We start from the raw sequence: 13,512 nt of genomic DNA, 5'->3' as shown, positions 1-13,512 counted from the left end.
GGAAGGTCTAGAGTCTATATGCAGGGGAGAACTAAGGAAAGGGGCTTCATCTACACGACTATGAGGAAACATCATCCATGCTGAGCCCAGACTTTACAATGCAGCTGCCTTGGGCTCCCCCATGCTTCTGCCAGTGGTGTAAGCAAGCCCAAATAAATCTATTGGTTCTTCAGTGGAAACTGGTGGAATCATACTTTGTTTTATCATTAGAACTTTAAGAGGTAGGGTAGATATTGTTCATACTCCCCTAGGAAAGTAATTATCAAAATACACAGAAAGGAGAAACAAAGAGGAGACTATTTTAATTGAACTTTCCTGATTGCCTTACTGTAGGGTGTAGTCCTTCTCCACAAAGATGCTTTTGTGTGTGTGTGTGTGTGTGTGTGTGTGTGTGTGTGTGTGTGCAATTGTCAATAAAATCTCAAAAGCAAAAAAGCTTATTTTAAAATTCCTTAGGATATATTCTGACTTACAGATGTGCACACAATTATTAGTATCATTTTTTGACATGTCTCAGATTTCAGGCAAGTCCTAAGCTCATTCCATAGTTGAATATGACTTAGACCTCCTGTTCCTTCTGGATGGTGGGATTGTAGACATGCCCTACCACACCAGGTTTATGGAGTGCTGGAGATGGACTTGGGGCTTCAAGAATTGCTAAGGTGAATACTTGGCCATTTGAACCCAGCTCAGCCGAAGCAAGTGCTCCCCCCCACCCCCATATTACTGTATAGTTTTATTCATCTGCTGCTAGCCCAATCTTTGGTGCCTTTGCTTAGCACCTCTGCCACCTATATTGACCGACTCCTTTGGAGTGTTGTGAACATACTGGGTATTGTAACTTACACTCCAGTTAGGAGGTCATAGAAAGCTGAACTGTTCTCCAGTTTCTTATTCACAGGCAACTGCTGCCTGACCAAATAGGCAAGTGCAGCAGGCATAATAAATAATCTACCCCCATTCTATGTGAAAAAGCACATAGGACCTGGTGAGGCACCCTGTGCTATCTGTCAAGTACAGTCCTGACAATTTACACAAACTTTAAGGAAGATTCTTAGGAAACTACTATTGTGTGCCACCTCACTCATTGATATTTCTGGACACACTGCATTGTGCACAGGGCAATGATAGGCCTGCATCCATTCCCATTTCTAATGTGGATGCTCTCAAACCACAGTAACAGTGTGAAAGACACAGGGCAGTTGCTGTGAGTTGAAAGAGCTCCTTGATTCTTTCTTAGACTCAACATTGCTGAGAAAGGGTATTTTTTTATTCTTATTTTTATTTTTAGTATGCACTTGAGTGTGTATGTGCATGTGCTGTGTGTGTGTGTGGGGGGGGGGGGTTGAGAGCTAATCTTGAACTTGAGACCATTAAAACCAAGAAATCAAGGTGAATTTATAAGTTTTGCTGGTGCCACTCTATAATTATTATAATTCTTCCTTTCCTCTCCACTTTCTTTGTCTCCACAAAGATGGCACCAGTTGTGGAAGGACCAAGAAAATGGTTTAATACTGCAGTTCAGAATTCTCTGTAACATAACTTTGCAGCCAGGCTTTGTTGGTTATGAAAGTAAACCATCCTTGTTTGACACCTTTGGAAAGTAAGCCTTTCTCCTCTCTTGCTCCTTTATTCCTCCAGGTGTATTTAAATCTGGAAATTTCCCCCTCCGAAGCGGTTGATTTGAAGAAAGGGAAGGCAAAACTCTGGCCTCCACCAAGCCCCTAATCTCCATTCCCAGGCCAGCAAACAATGAATCAGCATTCATTGCAAAATGACTCATGAGCAACCATAGCCATTTGCAGTGAAAAAAGACAATGATCAGTTTCATGGGCCCACATGCAATCGTGACTACTTGCAGGGACTTAACAATGATCAATTACCCATTCCCTGATTAATTAAGGGATTAATCCTCCCACCCATATCATGTGAACAATAGCACACTGTTCTGAGCTGCCTATTACGTTTCCTAGGAACAAAGGCAAGAGCTAGTAGTAATGTGAGCCCCAGGCCCATTGCTCTGGATTTCTAGCCTCCCCAGCTGAAAACAGTAAGCACAGTTCCATATTAAATGGAGTCTCACATCAGCCCTGAGCCAGGGTAGAGGCCCTCTCCATAGAGCCAATAGTTAACATGTCATGTCTTTTTGCCTTGCTTCTTTTCATATCCTTACAAATAGTGAATAAAGCAGTCTGCTAAGCGGGCAGCAATGTGTCAAATGGGACCAAGTTTCTTGCATCATTTCTTCTGCTGCCTCATCAAACACAGCTTTTATACTTCCATTTGCCTCTGATAAGTGTGCCTATGGATGGTGTGCATTCTGTTCTTCCTTCTGGTGTCATTTCCACTCTCTACCCCTGCTTCTTTCCTCCTCCTCTCTTCCAGAACACCTAGTTCTGAATGTCATGTGGGACCAACCATTCTCTGGCTTCTTTTGGTTATACTTTGCCCAGACTGGCTCCCTCTTTGATCTTTCCAACTCACTGCTAACATATGCATGGGCTAATCTCTCAGTTCCTTGATTTTTCCAAAGATCTCCATCTAGACTCTTTCTTATGCTCTCCTCCCATGGCCCCAGCCTATAGTAACCACACGGTTTGTTAGGGATACCAAGAATCGCTGCCTCCCAGAGCTCCCAGGGACTAAACCTCCGACTAAAGTATATACACATGGGGGCACCCGTGGCTTCAGCACATATGTAGCAGAGGATGGCCTTGTTGGGCATCAATGAGAGGAGAGGCCCTTGGTCCTGTGAAGGCTTGATGACTCAGTGTAGGGGAATGTCAGGGCGGTGAGGTGGGAGTGGGTGGGTGGGTGGGTGGGGGAGCACCCTCATAGAAGCAGGGGAAGGGGGGATGAGATAGGGGGTTTGTGGAGGGGAAACTGAGAAAGGGGATAACATTTGAAATGTAAATAAATAAAATACCCAATAATAATAATAATAATAATAATAATAATAATAATAATAATAATAATAATAAATCATAATGATGAATCACTGCCTCCTTAAAGGCCTTCATTCCTTGTTCTGCTACCCTGTCCTCAACAGCACTGTGTGCTGACAGCACCTTTACTCCACTGTCCTTTTACTGGCTTTTCCTCTTATCTTTCTTACCTGTATACTCATCTTGGAGTTCAGTTTTAAATCTTTTTAAATTTCCATGTGTATATATTTCTATGTGAATGTGTGCATATGGAGGCCATGGCTCCATACTGGGTGTCTTCTTCACTTTATACCTTATTTTTGCGATAGGCTAACTTGCTAAACCTGGACCTTGCCTATTTAGGTAGACCAGCAAGCACCAGGGGTCCTCCTACCTCTGCCTCCCAGAGCTGGGATTCCAGCTGCATTCTGTCATGCATGTCTTCTCACAGGGATCCTGAGATTGCGTCAAGACTGCAATGGCTGTAAGGTAAGTGTTTTAGCAGATGGGCCATCTCCACAAACCCATAGTCACATTATAACTATGTTCTTGAGTTGTGTTTCATTCCTTCTCCTACCTCTCTGTATTCAACTTAGTTTGCAAAACTGAATGCTGGTAAAGTCTACCCCACCAGCCCTGTGTCTTCATTACATAATCAGAGAAAACTACAAACCTAGCTGGGTCTGCACTGGCTTATGGCCACAGTATTCAATGGTAACAGACTATATTTCCTTTTTAGATTTTTAAACTTTTACATTTTAACATTTTCATCATTTTATATTTTTAAACATTGTAATTGCATTTGTTTATGTAACCTAGTGTGAAAATTTTATTGCATACATGTAGAGTGTGGTTGGAGTACATTTCTCTTTTTCGATGAATCTTCCAGACCCTTGCTCATGGCCCTTTCTCCTTCTTCCTCCAGGGACGTTTTCATTTGGTGACCTTCACTGAGAAAGTAAAGACAACAGAAAGCAATGAGTCCACTGTGTTCTTGTCTTATCTACTACCTTCTGTATGATAGCTGGCATACTTTCCTCTTTGTTACAATGTATTGGTATTCTAAAGATGTATTGGCATACATAGACGACTGGTGGACTCCTGAGGCCTAGGAAGTAGGATGTTTTAGAAGCCAGATGGGCCTAGGAATGAGACCTACTGTGTCACACCCTAACAGAGGCAGCACAGATTGTGTGGGTGTTAACACTTCTAGCTCCTGCTAAGATAGGATCCATATCATCTGTCCAGATCTAGCTTTGGAGAGTTAAATTACTTTTCTCCAAAAGCATGGTATCATCTTAGAGAGAAAACCAAGACCGGGATCAGGAGGGAAATGAGTCTTACTGTTTCTTTTCCCCCCCATTAATTTACTTATCTATTCACTTTACATCCAGATCGCAACCCCTACTGTTTATTTCTTAAAAAGGGCTTTTTTTTTTCCTAGCTCTGGCTGATATGGAACCTGAAGTCCTCCTATCTCAATCTTCTGAGTGCTATATTACAGGATATGTGCCACCACATCCGGCTAGACGTTTAGTCTTCAATGAGCTGAAGAGCAGTTGAACTGTGATATACTATCTTCTTTTCAAGTAAGAAGTTTGTTTTCCTGTTGGCATAGGAGGACTTGTGAGTTATGAACACACACACACACACACACACACACAGGCTTCTTTCCTGTCCCACTGAAGAAGGTGACAAGTCACTAGGTCTAACACTCCTTCCAGTTGCTTCTTTCTGGGCATCAGGTCATCCTATCCCCTGCCTCTACTCAAGTGGCTTCCATAGCCACTGTGAAGCTCCTTCTTTTCTCACCCGATGGAGTCTGCCTTGCACCTTCTCTCAGCCCAGCTCAGTAGATGACACTTGTCTTATTCTAAGTGTAGTGCTATCAGAAATGTAGTGGCTTTTAGTTTTCATTGTCCTAGTGTTGAGTAAATTCAGAACTGTGGGCAGATCAATTACCCCCTGCCTTCTGAGTCTTTGTGTACTAGAAGGAGTGAAGTAGCCTCGTGAGTCTCTCTCTCTTAAAGGTATGAATCCTTTCAACTCTGCTGACTAGATTCTTTCCTCAAGACTCACTTCTTAATGCAATGACATTGGTAATAGGTATTCCAATGGCTGAATTTGGAATTTTATAACATCTGTTCCTTTGTTGGTAGTCTAGCAAAGTCTCCTCCTTGTGTTTAGGGTCAAGACTCAAGTGTCAAGAATTACATGTAATGATAATTTAGTGTCTGGTACCACATCTTTTGCCCCTAGCTTATCTACTCCATGGCTACACATGTGATGTTTCAAGAATATCATCTTTTCATTGGCACATCAATTACGTTATATTAGGGCAACAAGCCCCAAGACATGTATTCTTCCATGTTCCTAGTGATAGTTTTATAGGCATGAAAATGGGTTTACATGGTTTTTCGAGACAGGGTTTCTCTGTGTAGCCCTGGCTGTCCTGGAACTCACTCTGTAGACCAGGCTGGCCTCGAACTCAGAAATCTGTCTGCCTCTGCCTCCCAAGTGCTGGGATTAAAGGCGTGTGCTACCACTGCCTGGCGGGCTTATACTTTTATTGTAGGCACTTACCAGCTGATCTATCCCTCCAACCCCTTGCCTGTTTTGACGCAGGATCTCACTGTGTAGACCAGGATGACCTCACACTCACACTGATCTTCTTCCTCATCCTTCCAAGATCATGACCGGCTGACTTGGCTTCCCTATAATTTTTCAGCTAGAACTCTCAGGTGTTTTATCTTTTTAGTAAGTTGATTATTTTCTTTTTTATTGGTTATTTTACTTATTTACATTTCAAATGTTATCCCCCTTCCCAGTTTCCCCTCCACAAACCCCCTATCCCCCTCCCCTCCACATTCTATGAGAATGCTACCCCACCCACCCACCCACTCTTGCCTCTCTAGCATTTACCTACACTGGGACATCAAGCTTCCACAGGATCAAGATGCTCCCCTCCCAGTAATGCTCAATGAGACACTCCTCTGCTACATATCCAGTTGGAGCCATCTGTCCCCCCATGTGTACGCTTTGGTTGGTGGTTTAGTCCCTTAGAGTTTTTTTTTTTTGGGGGGGGGTCTGGTTGATTGATATTGTTGTTCTTCCTTTGGGGTTGCAATCCCCTTCAGCTCCTTCAGTCTTTGCCCTAACTTCCATTGGGCCCTTGTGCTCAGTTAGATGTTTGGCTGTGTACATCTACAGCTGTATTTGTCAGGCTCTGGCAGAGCCTCTTAGGGGACAACTATACCAGGCTCCTGCTATCAAGCACTTCTTGGCTTCCACAATAGTGTCTGGGTTTGGTGTTAGCAGATGGGATGGATTGCTATGTGGGGCAGTCTCTGCATGGCCTTTCCTTCAATCTCTGCTACACACTTTGTTCCTGCATTTCATTTTTAGAGGAGGAATTCTAGATTAATATTTTTGAGGTAGGTGGTCCCATCCCTCAACAGGGGGCCATGCCTATATACTGGATATTATCACTACAGGTTTTATCTCCCCTTTGTTGGATATTTTGGCTAATGTCCTCCCTATTAGGTCCTGGGAACCTCATGGGTCCCTGGCATCTGGGACTTTCTAGTGGCTACCCTCAGTTCCCCCTCCCTCACCGCTACACACCTACTTTCAAATTCCTGACCCTCTGTACTTTTCCCCCATCTCCTCCATTTGCTGAACCGCCTGCCCTTTTCAGTGCCCCTGCACTCTTCCTCTCAGATCCCTCTTTCCTTCTACTTCCCAAGATTATATTCTTCCCCCACATGAGTAGGAAGGACTGTAGCATCCACACTTTGGTCGGGTCTTCTTTCTTTTTGGGTTTTATATGGTCTGAGAGTTTTTCATGGGTGTTTCCAGCTTCTTTTTGGCTAATATCCACTTATCAGTGAGCACATACCTTGTGTGTTCTTTTGTCACTGGGTTACTTCACTCAGGATGATATTTTCAAGTTCCACCCATTTACCTGTAAATTTCATGAAGTCATTGTTTTTAATAGCTGATTAGTACTCCATTGTGTAAATGTATGACATTTTTCTATATCCATTCCTCTGCTGAGAGACATTTGTGTTGTTTCCAGCTTCTGGCTTTTATAAATAAGGATGCTATGAGCAGAGTTGAGCATGTGTCCTGGTTATATGTTAAAGCTTCTTTTGAATATATGTCCAGGGATGGAATAGCTGGGTCCTCAGGTAGAACTATTTCTAATATTCTGAGGAATCAACAGACTGATTTCCAGAGCGGTTGTACCAGCTCGCATTCCCACCAGCAATGGAAGAGTGTTCCTCTTTCTCCACATCCTTGTCAATATCTGCTTTCATCTGAGTTTTTGATCTTAGCCATTCTGACTGGTGTGAGGTGGAATCTCAGGGTCATTTTGATTTGCATTTCCCTGATGACTAAGGATGTTGCACATTTCTTTTAGTGCTTCTCAGGCATTCGAGATTCCTCAGTTGAGAATTCTTTGTTTAGCTCTGTATCCCATTTTTAATAGGTCTACTTGGTTCTCTGGAGTCAAACTTCTTGAGTTCTTTGTACATTTTGGATGTTAACCCTCTATTGGAGGTAGGGTTGGTAAAGATATTTTCTCAATCTGTGTGTTGCTGTTTTGTCCTATTGACAATGTCCTTTGCCTTACAAACGCTTTTACATTTTATGAGGTCCCATTTGCCAATTCTTGATCTTAGAGCATAAGCCATTGGTGTTCTGTTCAGGAAATTTCCCCCTGTGCCAATGAGTTTGAGGTTCTTTCCTAATTTCTCTTCTATTATATTCATCATATCTGGGTTTATGTGGAAGTCCTTGGTACACTTGGACTTGAGATTTGTACAAGGACATAAGAATAGATCAGTTTGCATTCTTCTACATGCTGACCACCAGTTGAACCAGCACCATTTGTTGAAAAATGCTGTCTTTTTTCCACTGGATGGTTTTGGCTCCTTTGTCAGAGATCAAATGACCAAAGGTGTATGTGTTCATTTCTGGGTCTTCAATTCTATTCCATTAGTCTACTTTCCTGTCTCTGTACCAATACCATGTGGTTTTTATCACTATTGCTCTGTAGTATAGCTTGAGGTCAGGGATGGTGATTTCCCAAAGAAGATATTTTATTGTTGTACTGGCTGGTTTTGGGTGTCAACTTGACACAGGCTAGAGTTATCACAGAGAAAGGAGCTTCAGTTGGGGAGATGCCTCCATGAGATGCAGCTGTAAACATTTTCTCAGTTAGTGATCAAGGGGGAAAGGCCCCTTGTGGGTGGGACCATCTCTGGGCTGGTAGTCTTGGTTCTATAAGAGAGCAGGCTGAGCAAGCCAGGGGAACCAAGCCAGTAAAGAACATCCCTCCATGGCTTCTGCATCAGCTCCTGCTTTCTGACTTGCTTGAGTTCCAGTCCTGACTTCCTTTGGTGATGAACAGCAGTATGGAAGTGTAATCTGAATAAACCCTTTTCTCCCCAACTGCTTCTTAGTCATGATGTTTGTGCAGGAATAGAAACCCTGACTGAGACAATTGTTGAGAATGGTTTTTTTGGTACCCTTGGGTTTTTGATATTCCTGATAAATTTGAGAATTGCTCTTTCTGTCTCTGTGGAAAATTGAGTTGGAATTTTGATTGGGATTGCATTGAATCTGTAGATTGCTTTTAGTAAGATGACCAGTTTTACTATATTAATACTGCCATCCATGAGCATGGGAGATCTTTCCATTGTCTGAGATCTAATTAAATATTTTTGTTCAGAGACTTTGAAGTCCTTGTCATACAGATCTTTCCCTTGCTTGTTTAGAGTCATACCAAGTTTATTTTATATTACTTGTGACTATTGAGAAGGGTGTCAATTCCCAAATTTTTTTCTCAGCCCATTTATCCTTTGAGTAGAGGAAAGCTACTTATATGTTTGCGTTAGTTTTGTATCCATCCACTTTGATGAAGTTGTTTATTAGCTGTAGAAATTCTCTCGTGGATTTTTTGTGTCACTTATGTATACCATCATATAATCTGCAAATAGTTTTATCTTGACTACCTCCTTTCCAATTTATATTCCTTTGGTCTCCTTTTTGTTGCCTAATTGCAGTGGCTAGAACTTAAGGCACTACATTTAATAGATAAGGGAAAACAGAGCAACCTTGTCCCAGATATTAGTGGGATTGTTTCAATTTTCTCTTCATTTAGTTTGATACTGGCTACTGGCTTGCTGTATATTGCTTTTATTATGTTTAGGTATGGACCATGAATTTCTGATCTCTCCAATACTTTTTTAGCATGAAGGGGTACTGTATTTTGTCAAAAGTTTAGTCAGCATCTAATGAGATGATCATGTGGTTTGTTGGTTTTCCTTGAGTTTGTTTTATAATGGATTACATTGATGGGTTTACAATATTGAACCACTCCTGCATCCCTGGGTAAAGTCTACTTAATCTTTGTGAATGACCATTTTGATGTGTTCTTGGATTCAAATTGCAAGAATTTTGTACAGTATTTTTGCATCAATATTCATGAGGGAAATTGGTCTGAAGTTCTCTTTCTTTGTTGGGTCTTTGTGTGATTTAGGTATCAGTAACACAGTGTAACTGTGGCTTTATAGAATGCATTGGGTAGTGTTCCTTCTGTTTCTACTTTATAAAATAGTTTGAGAAGTATTTGTATTAAGTCTTCTTTAGAGGTCTGAGAGAATTCTGCACTAAAACAATCTGGTCCTGGGGATTTTTCATTTAGGAGACATATAATGTATGCTTCTAATTCCTTAGGGGTTGTGGGACTGTTTAGATGGTTTATATGATTCTGATTTAACTTTGGTATTTGGAGTCTGTCTAGAAAATTGTCCATCTTATCCAGATTTTCCAATTTTGTTGAATATAGGGTTTTGTAGTAAGATCTGATGTTTTTTTTTTTTTTTAATTTTGTCTGTTTCTGTTGTTATATCTTCCTTTTCATTTCTGATTTTATTGATTTGGATACTGTCTCTGTGCCCTCTGGTTAGGCTGGCTAAAGGTTTATCTAATCTTTTGATTTTTCTCAAAGAACCAGCTCCCGGTTTTGTTAATTCTCTTTGTTTTGATAGTTCTCTTTGTTTCTACTTGGTTGATTTCAGCCCTGAGTTTTATTATTTCCTGTCGTCTACTCCTCTTGGGTGTATTTCCTTCTCTTTGTTTTGAGCTTTCAGATATGCCGTTAAATTGCTAGTGTATGCTTTCTCCAATTTCTTTATGGGAACACTCAGAGCTATGAGTTTTCCTCTTAGCATTGCTTTCATTGTGTCCCATAAGTTTGGGTATGTTGTGCTTCCATTTTTATCAAATTCTAAAAAGTCTTTAATTTCTTCTTTGATTTCTTCCTTCGCCAAATTATTATTGAGTAGATAGTTGTTCAGCTTCCATGTGTATGTGGGATTTCTTTTGTTTTTGTTTTTACAAATGTACATACCCTTTCATTTGGGGCATAAATGTTCAGAGTTGAGAGTTCCTCTTGGTGGATTTTTCCTTTGATAAGTATGTAATGTACTTCCCTATCTTTTTTGACAACTTTTGATTGAAAGTCCATCTTATTAGTTAATAGAATTGTTATTCCAGCTTGTTTCTTGGGACCATTAGCCTGGAAAGTTTTTTTTCCAGCCTTTTACTTTGAGGTAGTGTCTGTTTTTGTCACTGAGGTATGTTTCCTATATGCAGCAAAATGCTGGATCCTGTTCCTATACCCAGTCTGTTAACCTATGTCTTTTTATTGGGGAATGAAGACCATTGTTGTTGAGAGATATTAAGGACCAATTATTGTTACTTCATGTTATTTTTATTGTTAGGGGTGGAATTATTAATGTTTGTGTGGTTCTCTCCTTTTGGGATTGTCGTGAGATTATTTTCCTGCTTTTCCCTAGGTGTAGTTTCCCTCATTGCATTGAAGTTTTCCTTCTATTACCTACTCTAGGGCTGTATTGGTGGAAAGATATTGTTTAAATTTGATTTTGTCATGGAATATCTTAGTTTCTACTTCTATGGTAATTGAGAGATTTGTTGGGTATAGTAGCCTGAGTTGGCAGTTTTGTTCTCTTAAGGTCTGTATGACGTCTGCCCAAGAACTTCTGGCTTTATGAGTCTCTGTTGAGAAGTCTGGTGTAATTTTGAGAGATCTGCCTTTTTATGTTACTTGACCTTTTTCCCTTACTACTTTTAATATTCTTTCTTTGTTTTATTCAATTGGTGTTTTGACTATTATGTGATGGGAGGAATTTCTTTTCTGGTCCAATCTATTTGGAGTTCTGTAGGCTTCTTGTATGTTTATGGGCATCTCTTTCTTTGGGTTGGAGAAGCTTTCTTCTATAATTTTGTTGAAGATATTTACTGGACCTTTAAGTTGACAATCTTCACTCTCTTTTATACCTATTATTCTTAGGTTTGGTCATTTCATTGTGTCCTGGATTTCTTGAATGTTTTGAGTTAGGAGTTGTTTGCTTTTTGTAGTTTCTTTGACTGTGTCAATGTCTTCTATGGTGTATTCTATACCTGAAATTTTCTCTTCTCTGTTTTATATTCTGTTGGTGATGCTTGCATCTATGACACCTGATCTCTTTCCTAGATTTTCTATCTCCAGGGTTGTGTCTTTTTGTGGTTTTTTTATTGTTTCTATTTCCATTTTTAAATCCTGGATAGTTTTGTTCAATTCCTTCACCTGTTTGATTGTGTTTTCCTGTATTTCTTTAAGAGATTTAAGTGCTTCTACTTGTTTACCTGTGTTCTCCTCTATTTCTTAGCAAGTTGATTTTGGTAACAAAAGTTGTCTTTGTCAGTGTTGTTTTGCTATGAAGAAACACAGTGACCATGACAACTCTTTTAAAGAAAACCATTTAATTGGGAGCTTACTTACACTTTCAGAGGTTTAGTCCATTACTATCATAGTAGGAACCATAATGGCATGCAGCTATGGTGCTGGAGAAGTAGCTGAGGGTTCTACATCTGGATTGGAGGCAGCAGAAAAAGAAAGACACTGAACTTAGCTTGAACTTTTAGAACCCCCAAATCCACCCCAACTGACATACTTCCTCCAACAAGACCACACCCATACCAACATAGCCACACCCCCTAATCCCTATAATGTAATGTTATTCCCTAATGACCAAACATTCAAATACATGAGCAAATGGGGGTCATATTTATTCAAACTACCACAGCAACATATTTATAATTCTAGTGTTCAGTCAGGAACATTTGCTGACTACCTGGAACAGCAAGACTTCTCATTCTTCTCTCTCTCTCTCTCTCTCTCTCTCTCTCTCTCTCTCTCTCTCTCTCCCCTCTCTCTCTCTTTCTGGTTAGCTGTGTTTTTTAGTATGTTAAAAAATGGAAAGGATTATGCAGATTTGTGGGGCTGAAAAATCACTAACTCAGACAACCATTGAAACTTAGTGGTATCTGTCTTAGTTTGGGCTTTTATTGCTGTGAAGAAACACCATGATCACAGAAACTCTTCAAAAGGAAAACATCTTCTTGGAGCTGGCTTACAATTTAGAGGTGTAGTCCATTATTAGCATGGTGTTAAGCATAGTGGCACACAAGACAAACATGGTGCTGAAGAGTAGCTGAGGATCTACATTTACATCTGGATCAGTAGGCAGCAGAATGAGACTGAAACACAATAAGCCTGGCTTGAGCTTATGATCCCTCAAAGCTTCCTAGTGACAAGCCTCTTCCAACAAGTCCATACCACCAAATATTGCCAGTCCCTATGAGCATATGGGGCCATTTTCATTCAAACTACTGCAGTGTTCTTGTCCTGCATAGTTTAATTCTGCACTTTGCATTCATGTAGGCATTCATCAGATGCATTCCTTGTCCTGGTTCATACCTGGAAGAATGGTGTATGGAAGACTCAGTTGTTGAAAGCAGTTGATGGACTTTGACTAAATATAGAACTCTTCTCTTTCTAAACTGTAATACAAACTACATTTGTTATATTTACCTGGATGATTTCTTATTTGCTTGTTCATATACTCAAGCCTTGTAAAAACTGAATCCAGCACGAACTGTAAATAATTAAACTTATTCTAGCTGTGATTTGCCTTCATAGAGATCTTAGGACCTCAAAGCCGAACCAGAGGATGGTGCAAATCACTCAGCAGTGAGTACAGTGGGGGCTGTTTCTCTGCTTTTCTGGATTCTGGAATTATTGGTAGTCACAGAACCCCATGGAATTAGACAGGGAGACACAAGAGGCCAGAAAGCATGCAGGGTTTTTAAATCATTGACCATGAAAACACTAGTCATGGAAAGACTGTTCATAACCTACATTTGATTTATATTCCAGTGAGGTCCTGTACCATATGAATAAACATGTTTATCACCAGGGCAAGTACAACCCTGTCTTTCCTTCATCACTCTGGCATTAAAGTCACTCATTTGAAGAACTGTTCACTTCACACTGGGAAATAGAATGTTCGCTGATCAGACCAAAATTCTTTGCTTCTATGATGGTGCTTAGCCAGGGTCTCCATGCAGCAGAAAAGCTCCTGTTGCCTTTGTATGTTCTTTAATGAATCTGACTACTGTGTCCAACAGGAGCTCCTGCAGGGCACTCTCCCAAAGAGCCAGGATTACATAGATG

Source organism: Mus musculus, chromosome 18 (genome assembly GCF_000001635.26).
Source record: "Mus musculus strain C57BL/6J chromosome 18, GRCm38.p6 C57BL/6J".
Taxonomy (NCBI): Eukaryota; Metazoa; Chordata; class Mammalia; order Rodentia; family Muridae; genus Mus; species Mus musculus.
This window is presented reverse-complemented; position numbering follows the sequence as displayed.